We start from the raw sequence: 13,589 nt of genomic DNA on the forward strand, positions 1-13,589 counted from the left end.
GCTGCCACAGCCTCGCTGCTACCCGTAGCTGCTAGGTGTTGACTGAACACATCAGCTAGCAGCTCATTTAACTGCAGCACTCTGAGCGCTTCCTCCATCTTTTATGATGAAATAATACTGAATTTATGTGGAAATGATCATTGTACAAAAGCTTCAGATATCTGTCGCTGAGACAGATGATGACTGTAAGCAGTTTGAAGCAGAAATGAGGTGATAATCCGTGAACCGCGGCTAATGATGCATGCACAGTGAAAGCAGAGTGGACTGATTTTTAGGGGTGACCGTTTGGTCGGTGACACCGGTTAGCACTTTTAGCAGCTTTCAGCAGTTTTGATAAATTTGCGTCCAAAATCTGAAGTTTCTTTGGAAATAGGATGATCATCATTTTCTAATACCCAGGCCCAAGTAACCCATTAGGAAACCCACACAAAAAAATGCTTTAATAAAACACCTGAACCAACATTACCACTGGTTAGCACTTTAAGCAGCTATCAGTAGCTTGGTGACTTTCACCTGTTAATCTGTGATTACTGAGGGAATCAAGTGGTCCTGTTAGCTTAGTCTTCAGTCCTCTAAAGTCCAAATTTGAGAGACATTATTTGCATGAAATTGCATGAACAGTGAAGAGTAATCCTGCAGCTTCACAGTATCTGTCCAAGAGGAGCAGAGTGAGAAGAACAGAAGACCTAAGATAGAACCCTGAGGTCTGGGTTTCGAAAGTAATGTTATTATAGAAGACACTTTGTGATTGGTTGGATAAATATGACATTAACCCGCCCACTAAGCCGGTCACCATCAACCGTACTGAAAATTGCGCTGAGATCCAGCAGCCCTGTGACGGTGGCATCAGTAAGTGCCGTCTGGAGTGATTTCTCCTAAATTCTGGTTACAAAAACTCAAAGAGGTCACCATCAGCAAGATATTCAAAACTACCTTCTCAAGAACTTTGGTGAAGAAAGGTAAACCTGATGTGCCCAGTTAAATGTTGTGGTTTTAGTTTGATTATTTTGTTCACTGTTCCTTTAACTCTTGTTGTTGACTTGTATTTTGGTTTTAGTCTACTCGTCCTTGCCAGTTTATAATTTTATGCTCTCGTGGGTGTCTGAGGCCTTGTTCAGACTGCCAGTAAAGATCCAATTTCTGTGCATATCTGATTTGAACCTGAGTTCATGCTTCAGTTCTTAACAGTTAAATGTAGCATGAAATCCATTTTTACATGCTATTTTTTTTTTTCATTTCAAGCCTTGGGATATTTGAAATGTGATTCAAAACACATTTTTACAAATGTGTTTTTGTCTGAAGGCTCAGTTTGGACTCCGACTGGTTGGTTACGTCTGGGACTTTTCAGGACACAAAGATCCCCTTGTGAGCTTGATGCAGTGAGAGCTGGTGGCTCACAGCCGCATGACTGAACACACACACAAACTAACCTGTGAAATCACCTCCAAAGCAGAGTGCTCAGATGGGATTCTGGGTCTGTAACGCCTCACAGCTGAAACATCGCGCCAGACACGTGTAGGAGTGTCATGTATTTGTGTACGTGGCAGCGTTTCAACTTCTCTCCTGTGGTTTGTTTTTATTTCATACATCTTTGTTGGATGTGTGCGTTCTTTTGTCAGACATGTTTTATGATGTGTAAACTTAAAAATCAAAATGAGATAAATATAAACAGCAGATTATATGATATATAATAATTTGCCCCGTGAGGCAGAGCATTGTAGTAGCAGCGTTCAGACACTGAACAGCAGTCGTGTGACTATTTATATGTGTGTGCTTTTGTTACAGTTGTATGTAAAAGTTTGTGCTCCCCTGATGATTTACATGATTTTCCTTTATAAATCATTGGTTGTTTGGATCAGCAATTTCAGTTAAATATATCATATAGCAGACAAACACAGTGATATTTGAGAAGTGAAATGAAGTTTATAGGATTTACAGAAAGTGCAATAATTCTTTAAACAAAATTAGGCAGGTGCATAAATTTTGGCACCCCAACAGAAAAAAATACATCAATATTTAGTAGATCCTCCTTTTGCAGAAATAACAGCCTCTAAACGCTTCCTATAGCTTCCAATGAGAGTCTGGATTCTGGTTGAAGGTATTTTGAACCATTCTTCTTTATAAAACATCCAGGTTTGTTGGTTTCTGAGCATGGACAGCCCGCTTAAAATCACACCACAGATTTTCAATAATATTCAGGTCTGGGGACTGAGATGGCCATTCCAGAACGTACTTGTACTTGTTTCTCTGCATGAATGCCTTCGTAGATTTTGAGCAGTGTTTAGGGTCGTCATGTTGTTTAAAGATCCAGCCCCGGCGCAACTTCAACTTTACCACTGATTTATGAACATTGTTCTCAAGAATCTGCTGATATTGACTGGAATCCATATGACCCTCAACTTTAACAGGCTTCCCAGTACCTGCACTGGCCACACAGCCCCACAGCATGATGGAACCACCTCCAAATTTGACTGTAGGTAGCAAGTGTTTTTCTTGGAATGCTGTGTTCTTTTTCAGCCATGCATACTGCCCCTTGTTATGTTCAAATAAATAACTAGTTTCATCAGTCCACAGCACCTTATTCCAAAATGAAGCTAACTTGTCCAAATGTGCTTTAGCATACCTCAAGCGACTCTGTTTGTGGCATGTACGCAGAAAAGCCTTCCTCTGCATTACAGCATCATACAGCATCTCCTTGTGCAAAGTGTGCTGTATAGTTGAACGTTGAACACTATCTTCAGCAAGATCATGTTGTAGGTCTTTGGAGCAGGTCTGTGGGTTGACTATGACTGTTCTCACCATCCTTCACTTCAGCTTATCTGAGATTTTTCTTGGCCTGCCACTTCAGGCTTTAACTAGTCCTGTGTCTGTGGTCTTCCATTTCCTCACTATGTTCCTCACAGTGGAAACTGATAGCTGAAATCTCTGAGATAGCTTTTTGTATCCTTCCCCTAAACCATGATGTTGAACAATCTTTGTTTTCAGGTCATTTGAGAGTTGTTTAGAGGCTCCCATGTTGCCACTCATTAGAAGAGATGCAAAGAGGGGAAACATTTGCAAATGGCCACCTTAAATACTCTTTCTCAAGATTGGATTCACCTGTGTAAGGAGGTCAAGGGTCAATCAGCTTAACAAACCAATTTTGTGTTCCAATAATTAGTGCTAAATGTATTCAAATCAATAAAATGACAACGTTTGCATACAACTGTACAATGGTAATCATTGCGGATTAGACTGCAGGCGAGGACTGTAACATGGACACAGAAATCAGGTCAGGTCACTTGCTGTATATATAATGTGAACACTCAGTGAGTGATATCAGATTTGCAATGAAGTTGATTTAAAGTAACAGTCTGAACAAAGCTTAAAGGTTTTGAGTCTTTTCACCACTTCTCTTCTTTTGCAGTTCATGTTCACTGTTTCTTTGCTAATGGTTTTGATCTGTCACTTGTCTTTCTGTCCCTGCAGCACCACTGCTTGCCTGTCTCCAACTATGTTGATTAGCTCCTGACAGTATTTTGTTCCTGAATTTTCACTCTGTTGGCACTTTGATGTTTTGTTTTCCCTGTTTGAACTCATTGTGTTGTTCCTGATTTATTTTTGTTTGAACTCGTGTTATTCCTGATTTTTTTTTTCCCCCCCATTTGAACTAGTTGTGTTGTTCCTGATTTTTTTTTTTTCCGTTTGAACTCATTGTGTTGTTCCTGTTTTTTCCCTGGTTGATTGCATTGTGTTGTTCCTGATTCCCCCCCCCCCCCCCGTTTGAATTCATTGTGTTGTTCCTGAATTATTTTGTTTGTTTTCCCTCTTTGAACTCATTGTGCTGTTCCTGATTTATTTTTGTTTGAACTCAATGTGTTGTTCCTGATTTTTTTTTGTTTTGTTTTCCCTGTTTGAACTCACTGTGGTGTTCCAGATTTTTTTTCCCCCATGTTTGAACTCAGTGTTGTTCCTGATTTTTTTTTTTATGCATTGCATTTTTATTTTTTTTATTCTGCACTAACATTGCTTCAAATGGTAAATAAACTGTTTTCTTTCCAATTATATTCTGTGTGTTCATGTTCTGTATGTTGGAGGCTGTTTACCTGCAAATAATGTCAGAAGTTCAAAGTGAAAATGAAAGGTCGGCTGGCCCGTGCCCCGACTCCACCATCATTGTCTATTTTTTTTTTCCACGCTAACTGGTTTATTTAATTGTTTTCATGTCAGAAAGAAGGTTAAAAAAAATCGTTTGTGGCTGCTGGAGTTATTTCCATCGCCTGCTGTCTGTTTTTCCTCCTTGTTAAACATAAAATGTTGTGTGTTGGGGGCTTTGGCTGGACATTTTGGTGTTCTTTTCTTTTCTTTGCTCTCCAGGTGGTATGCAAACTGATTTATTGTCTGTGGAGAAGGTGCTGGCAGAAGAGTCCTTCACCCTCATCAACATGATGTGCAGCACCTGTGGATGATGCTCACGTGCAACCTTAAAGACTTTCAGCTGAAGCAGATAATGAGATGGCGTTCTGCATTTAAGCCATGTGTGACGCTGAGGACCGCGCTTGGGTTTGCCACATCGTGCCTGTGAAGGAGGACAGGTGAGGGACACATGCTGTCAGCACACATCAGAGGTGATTTGATTGTCTGAATAATTGTTAACAGTAATTTGGTATTTTGTTACGCAGTATATGTGAATATTGATGAGAGTTGTGCAGCTTGCTTCTCACGGCCGTGGCGTGCGGACAGATGATCCTCCACCTGTTGTGAGAAGCTGCTCATTTACATAAAGCTTAAATTCAGACCTGAATGTGTTGCTGATAGTGTGTGCCTTTGAAGGATATTAGTTGTAGCTGCTGACTTACCTCACCTTTTCTACCTTTCACAGAGTCGGTTTGTCGTGTCCACCTGGGGGGTGTTTGGCGGTGAACGTGGGTCCAGAGGCGCCGGGCTTTGATCCCTTTGGGCGCTGGAGAGCGCGCCGTCCTTCACTCCACCAGACAGACGCGCTTTATGTTTGTACACCGAGTATTGCACAAAAGGGGGAAAATAAATTGTTTTGTTATTGGAACCGCTTTCTGGTTATTTTAGCACTGGGTTCAGTCAGACGCAAGTCCGCTCCTCAACCCGCGTCGACACATAACATAAAACCAACATCTAGTTTGTCCTTGTAACCACAGAAAAAGTTGATAATTTTTAACTTTAGATGGCAGGTTGCCATCGTGCTGCATGTTGTCTGATGGACCCGGATGTACGTATGTGCTGATGTCAGCAGTTACCCAATGAGTTACCCAACGGTCACAACAAGCAAGTGACTGGCAAAGCTGTTCACTTTCAGAGTCACAATGTCAGAACTGTCACTGTGCCACCAGCTCGGTGGGGCCAAGTATTTTATGTAAAATAGCTGATGTATATACTGAGCAACTCAACACGACAACTGCCAGTGAGAGTGAACCAACGCAAGCAAAATACGCGTTTTTAAGAGATAGTGCCACAGTCACTGTAGCTCACCTGGACGGTACAAGACATAAGATAGAAACGTGGGAAAGGCTAAACTCCAAAGGTCACATCAAGGTCAAATTGAATAACCAATCAGATATGTTTTGGAGCTACTTCAGAGCTATCATCAAACCAAATTTCAGCGCAATATCTTTATAAACTGCTGACCAGTGGCTGTAGGTGGCACTTTCAAGAGGGGCACCATGGAGTCCTCAAGGGAACATGGACATCAAGTTTCAGCTTCATTGGTCCACCAGTGTGGGAGAAGATGTTTAAAGTGACAACTGGGAAAATGGGCTTGATTATAGTCCAGAGGTCATAAGAATCATGAACGACTGCAAGTCAACATACATCAGACATCATGATGAACAAATTCCACATCCACAGATCAGAAAACCAACCAACACAGCTGTTAGACTGCTGCAGCTCTGGCTCCCCCTTGTGTTCAAACCATCACAAAAAACAGTTGATGACAGATTGTTCAAAGCAATTTAAAGGACAAGTTCATGTTTTTTTTAAAATAATCATCACATTAAGACATTTTTAGCATTTCAGCCTCTGAAAAACCACTTTTTCTATAAACTGCTGAATAATAATGACACACGATAACAAGACGTCCTCAAACTGTCCCTTAGAGGAACACGATAACTGGACGTCCTCAAACTGTCTGTTAGGGGAATACGATAACAGGACGTCCTCAAACTGTCTGTACGAGGAACACGATAACAGGACATCCTCAAACTGTCCGTACGAGGAACACGATAACAGGACGTCCTCAAACTGTCCGTTAGGGGAACACGATAACAGGACGTCCTCAAACTGTCCGTTAGGGGAACACGATAACAGGACGTCCTCAAACTGTCCGTTAGGGGAATACGATAACAGGACGTCCTCAAACTGTCCGTTAGGGGAACACGATAACAGGACGTCCTCAAACTATCCCTTAGAGAAACACGATAACAGGACGTCCTCAAACTGTCCGTTAGAGGAACACGATAACAGGATGTCCTCAAACTGTCCGTACGGGGAACACGATAACAGGACGTCCTCAAACTGTCCGTTAGGGGAACACGATAACAGGACGTCCTCAAACTGTCCGTTAGGGGAATACGATAACAGGACGTCCTCAAACTGTCCGTTAGGGGAATACGATAACAGGACATCCTCAAACTGTCCGTTAGGGGAATACGATAACAGGACGTCCTCAAACTGTCCATACGAGGAACACGATAACAGGACGTCCTCAAACTGTCCGTTAGGGGAACACGATAACAGGACGTCCTCAAACTGTCCCTTAGAGGAACACGATAACAGGACGTCCTCAAACTGTCCGTACGAGGAACACGATAACAGGATGTCCTCAAACTGTCCGTTAGGGGAATACGATAACAGGACGTCCTCAAACTGTCCGTTATGGGAATACGATAACAGGACGTCCTCAAACTGTCCATACGAGGAACACGATAACAGGACGTCCTCAAACTGTCCGTTAGGGGAACACGATAACAGGACGTCCTCAAACTGTCCGTTAGGGGAACACGATAACAGGACGTCCTCAAACTGTCCCTTAGAGGAACACGATAACAGGACGTCCTCAAACTGTCCGTTAGAGGAATACAATAACAGGATGTCCTCAAACTGTCCGTACGGGGAACACGATAACAGGACGTCCTCAAACTGTCCGTTAGGGGAACACGATAACAGGACGTCCTCAAACTGTCCGTTAGGGGAATACGATAACAGGACGTCCTCAAACTGTCCGTTAGGGGAATACGATAACAGGACGTCCTCAAACTGTCCATACGAGGAACACGATAACAGGACATCCTCAAACTGTCCGTTAGGGGAACACGATAACAGGACATCCTCAAACTGTCCGTGAGGGGAATACGATAACAGGACGTCCTCAAACTGTCCGTTAGGGGAATACGATAACAGGACGTCCTCAAACTGTCCATACGAGGAACACGATAACAGGATGTCCTCAAACTGTCCGTTAGGGGAACATGATAACAGGACATCCTCAAACTGTCCCTTACAGGAACACAATAACAGGATGTCCTCAAACTGTCTGTTAGGGGAACACGATAACAGGACGTCCTCAAACTGTCCCTTAGAGGAACACTATAACAGGACGTCCTCAAACTGTCCCTTAGAGGAACACGATAACAGGACGTCCTCAAACAGTCCGTACGAGGAACACGATAACAGGACGTCCTCAAACTGTCCCTTAGAGGAACACGATAACAGGACGTCCTCAAACTGTCCGTACGAGGAACACGATAACAGGATGTCCTCAAACTGTCCATTAGGGGAATACGATAACAGGACATCCTCAAACTGTCCATTATGGGAATACGATAACAGGACGTCCTCAAACTGTCCATACGAGGAACACGATAACAGGACGTCCTCAAACTGTCCGTTAGGGGAACACGATAACAGGACGTCCTCAAACTGTCCGTTAGGGGAACACGATAACAGGACGTCCTCAAACTGTCCCTTAGAGGAACACGATAACAGGACGTCCTCAAACTGTCCGTTAGAGGAATACAATAACAGGATGTCCTCAAACTGTCCGTACGGGGAACACGATAACAGGACGTCCTCAAACTGTCCGTTAGGGGAACACGATAACAGGACGTCCTCAAACTGTCCGTTAGGGGAATACGATAACAGGACGTCCTCAAACTGTCCGTTAGGGGAATACGATAACAGGACGTCCTCAAACTGTCCATACGAGGAACACGATAACAGGACGTCCTCAAACTGTCCGTTAGGGGAATACGATAACAGGACGTCCTCAAACTGTCCGTTAGGGGAATACGATAACAGGACGTCCTCAAACTGTCCGTTAGGGGAACACGATAACAGGACGTCCTCAAACTGTCCCTTAGAGGAACACGATAACAGGACGTCCTCAAACTGTCCGTTAGGGGAACACGATAACAGGACGTCCTCAAACTGTCCGTACGAGGAACACGATAACAGGACGTCCTCAAACTGTCCATTAGGGGAACACGATAACAGGACGTCCTCAAACTGTCCGTTAGGGGAACACGATAACAGGACGTCCTCAAACTGTCCGTACGAGGAACACGATAACAGGACGTCCTCAAACTGTCCATTAGGGGAACACGATAACAGGACGTCCTCAAACTGTCCGTTAGGGGAATACGATAACAGGACGTCCTCAAACTGTCCATACGAGGAACACGATAACAGGACATCCTCAAACTGTCCGTTAGGGGAACACGATAACAGGACATCCTCAAACTGTCCGTGAGGGGAATACGATAACAGGACGTCCTCAAACTGTCCGTTAGGGGAATACGATAACAGGACGTCCTCAAACTGTCCATACGAGGAACACGATAACAGGATGTCCTCAAACTGTCCGTTAGGGGAACATGATAACAGGACATCCTCAAACTGTCCCTTACAGGAACACAATAACAGGATGTCCTCGAACTGTCTGTTAGGGGAACACGATAACAGGACGTCCTCAAACTGTCCCTTAGAGGAACACTATAACAGGACGTCCTCAAACTGTCCCTTAGAGGAACACGATAACAGGACATCCTCAAACTGTCCGTACGAGGAACACGATAACAGGACGTCCTCAAACTGTCCCTTAGAGGAACACGATAACAGGACGTCCTCAAACTGTCCGTACGAGGAACACGATAACAGGATGTCCTCAAACTGTCCGTGAGGGGAATACGATAACAGGACGTCCTCAAACTGTCCGTTAGGGGAATACGATAACAGGATGTCCTCAAACTGTCCATACGAGGAACACGATAACAGGACATCCTCAAACTGTCCGTTAGGGGAACATGATAACAGGACGTCCTCAAACTGTCCCTTAGAGGAACATGATAACAGGACGTCCTCAAACTGTCCGTACGAGGAACACGATAACAGGACGTCATCAAACTGTCCGTACGAGGAACACGATAACAGGACGTCATCAAACTGTCCGTTAGGGGAATACGATAACAGGACGTCATCAAACTGTCCGTTAGGGGAATACGATAACAGGACGTCCTCAAACTGTCCATACGAGGAACACGATAACAGGACGTCCTCAAACTGTCCGTACGAGGAACACGATAACAGGACGTCCTCAAACTGTCCGTTAGGGTAACACGATAACAGGACGTCCTCAAACTGTCCCTTAGAGGAACACGATAACAGGACGTCCTCAAACTGTCCGTACGAGGAATACGATAACAGGACGTCCTCAAACTGTCCGTGAGGGGAATACGATAACAGGACGTCCTCAAACTGTCCGTTAGGGGAACATGATAACAGGACGTCCTCAAACTGTCCCTTAGAGGAACACAATAACAGGATGTCCTCAAACTGTCTGTTAGGGGAAGACGATAACAGGACATCCTCAAACTGTCCCTTAGAGGAACACGATAAGACGACGTCCTCAAACTGTCTGTTAGAGGAACACGATAACACGACGTCCTCAAAGTGTCCCTTAGAGGAACACTATAACAGGATGTCCTCAAACTGTCCCTTAGAGGAACACGATAACACGACTTCCTCAAAGTGTCCCTTAGAGGAACACGATAACAGGATGTCCTCAAACTGTACCTTAGAGGAACACGATAACAGGATGTCCTCAAACTGTCCCTCAGAGGAACACAATACCAGGATGTCCTCAAACTGTCCCTTAGAGGAACACGATAACAGGATGTCCTCAAACTGTCCGTTAGGGGAACACGGTAACAAGACATCCTCAAACTGTCCTTTAGAGGAACACCATAACAGGACGTCCTCAAACTGTCCTTTAGCGGAACATGATAACAGGATGTCCTCAAACTGTCCGTTAGGGGAACATGATAACAAGACGTCCTCAAACTGTCCGTTAGAGGAACACGATAACAGGACGTCCTCAAACTGTCCATTAGGGGAACACTATAACAGGACATCCTCAAACTGTCCGTTAGGGGAACATGATAACAAGACGTCCTCAAACTGTCCGTTAGAGGAACACGATAACAGGACGTCCTCAAACTGTCCGTTAGGGGAACACGATAACAGGACGTCCTCAAACTGTCCGTTAGAGGAACACGATAACAGGACGTCCTCAAACTGTCCGTGAACACTGCAGTTTGTCCTTTTATGATGACTTCAAACATACAACACTCAAAATAATGCTGTTTTATAACATTGTCATTATGTCCGCCAAGCAGTGGCGGTTCTACACTGACTTACTCCCTGGGCGACACTCTGTGCGAGGCCCCCCCGCCACCTAAAAAAAAAAACAGACAAAATTTTGCACAAACAGCCCTTTTTTATTTTATTAATATTTTAGAAGTGCCCCTGAAATTACAAAATAGACATCAAAAGATAGATATTAGGGTATGGAAGACTCTGAATTGTGAATGAATTTTGAATTTTGAAAGTGATCCAGATCCGGATTGGCGCACGTCAGAAATCTCTGATTGCTCTTGTTTATCTTGATTTTTCCTGAAAATGTCTAAATTAAACAATTAATCCGAGGTGAAGGTCAGCTTTCAATGATGTGAAGGGGTGTGTAAAGCATTAGTTGCAACCACTGATAAGCCACTTCTCCAGTCACACAGAACTGAATCCCATCAACCCCCACTTCACAAACATACAGTGTCTTGCAAAAAGTGAGTACCAATTGGCAGAACTGGAATGATAATACAATTGACAGACTGATTGACAGAACAGCACCTTTCTATGCCCTTGACCTCCCAAGCTCCATGTATTGATAACCAATTTCAAGATAATGTAATAAAATGTTGTCATACAAAGCAAAAAGTCCACACACACACACACATCACCTTTTTAGGCATTAGACTGGAAGATCTGAGTCTGTAGTGGACAGCAGGAGAACGAGCTCTGCGATAGGTGTGGAATATACCTTTGGGTATACCTTGTCAGATGACTCTGACCTCCTCTTTCCTTTCATGTTGGTCTGTGCTTGGGATTGCTTTTGTCACCACGCCCATAGGCCAGTGGTAGGCACAGTTAACTGAAAAGTTATGGCCCGGTCACACAGCACATGGCATTTGCTGAATGAAGGAAAAAAGTCCCAAAGTCACAAATCGTTGAGAAAAAGTGGACGAATGAGCCTGGGCTTCTTCCATCACCGAAGACCCTGCAAGTGCAGAGCGCATAAAAGACTGAAATGAAACCAAACTGAATGAAAGAGCACAAAATAAAAGATTTCTAAGTATGTAAAAAAGAGATCATCATCATCATCTTCAACTGCTTATCTGGGATTGGGCTGCGGGGGCAGCAGGTCTGGCAGGGGACCCCAGACTTCCCTTTCCGGTGCCACATTGACCACCTCTGACTGGGGATCCCGAGGCATTCCCAGGCCAGTGAGGAGATATAATCTTTCCACCTAGTCCTGGGTCTTCGCTGGAGTCTCCTCCCAGATAGACATGCCTGGAACACCTCCCTAGGGAGGCATCCAGGAGGCATCCTTACTAGATGTCCGGACCACCTCAGCTGGCTCCTTTCAACGTTAAGGAACAGCGACTCTACTCCGACCTCCCCACAGATGACCGAACTTGTCACCCTATCTCTAAGGGAGACACCAGCCACACTCCTAAGGAAGCCCATTTCGGCCGCTTGTACCTGCGATCTAGTTGTTTCGGTCATGACCCAACCCTCATGACCATAGGTGAGAGTAGGAACGAAGATTGACCAGTAGATCGAGAGGTTCGCCTTTTGGCTCAGCTCCCTTTTCGTCACAACAGTAAGGCAGACCAAATGCAACACCGCCCCTGCTGCGCCGATTCTCCAGCCAATCTCATGCTCCATTGTCCCCTCACTTGTGAACAACACCCCGAGGTACTTGAATTCCTTCACTTGGGGCAAGACCATATTCCAAACCTGTAGTAGGCAATCCATCGGTTTCCTGCTGAGAACCGTGGCCTCAGACTCAGAGGTGCTGATCCTCATCCCAGCTGCTTCACACTCGGCTGTGAACCAATCCAGTGAGTTTTGGAAGTCACAGGCCGATGAAGCCAACAGGACCACATCATCTGCAAAAAGTAGTGATGAGACCCTGAGCCCACCAAACCGGGAACCCTTCCCCCCCTGACTACACCTCGATATCCTGTCTGTGAATATCACAAACAGGATTGGTGACAAGGCGCAGCCCTGGTATTCAGGGCTCAGACAGTGGGCTCCTCCAGACGTTCCCAGTTCACCCGCACTACCCGTTTGGGCTTACCAGGTCTGCACTGCATGGCAGACATAATGACAATGTTATAAAACAGCATTATTTTGAGTGTCATATGTTTGAACCATAAAAATGACAAGCTGCAGTGTTCACGGATAGTTTGAGGACGTCCTGTTATCGTGTGTCATTATTATTCAGCAGTTTATAGAAAAAGTGGTTTCTCAGAGGCTGAAGTGTTAAAATGTCTTAATGTGATGAAGATTATTTTAAAAAACATGAACTTGTCCTTTGAATTGCTTTGAACAATCTGTCATCAACTTTTGTTTGTGATGGCTTTGAACACAAGTGGGAGCCAGAGAGCCACAGCAGTCTAACAGCTGTGTTGGTTGGTTTTCGGACCTGTGGATTGGAATTTGTTCATCATGATGTCTGATGTATGTTGACTTGCAGTCGTTCATGATTCTTGTTTCTGTCATTGTCCTCTGTCACCCTCTTGTGACCGTTCCTGAGTTTGGTTCTACACTGTAAAAATTATCCTAAAAAACTTAAGTTCAGTTGCTGCCTTAAAAGATCCAACTACCATTTTAAAACTCACATTGTTAAGTTGACACATTTAAATTTACATTTCACTGAACTGGCTCACAGTCTTGAGGTAAAATGCCAATAACTTCATGAAGTTAATTTAAAATTTCATAACTCATTATGTTAAATGGAAGTAAATTATAGAAACAAGTTATATGGGAACTTCCGCTAGCAGCCATGAGGTAGGCAGGAAATTATCAGAGCTCCTTGATCATTAAGGAAAACACCGGGTCTTTTGAAAGAGTGTTTCATATTAACAGAGGAAGCTAAAGAGGCATTTACGTTATACCGAAACCAAAACAAAGAAACGTTCCACAGATGAAAGAAAAGGCTCAAACAGGTGAAGAAGAGTCAG

Source organism: Thalassophryne amazonica, chromosome 8, assembly GCF_902500255.1.
Source record: "Thalassophryne amazonica chromosome 8, fThaAma1.1, whole genome shotgun sequence".
Classification (NCBI taxonomy): domain Eukaryota; kingdom Metazoa; phylum Chordata; class Actinopteri; order Batrachoidiformes; family Batrachoididae; genus Thalassophryne; species Thalassophryne amazonica.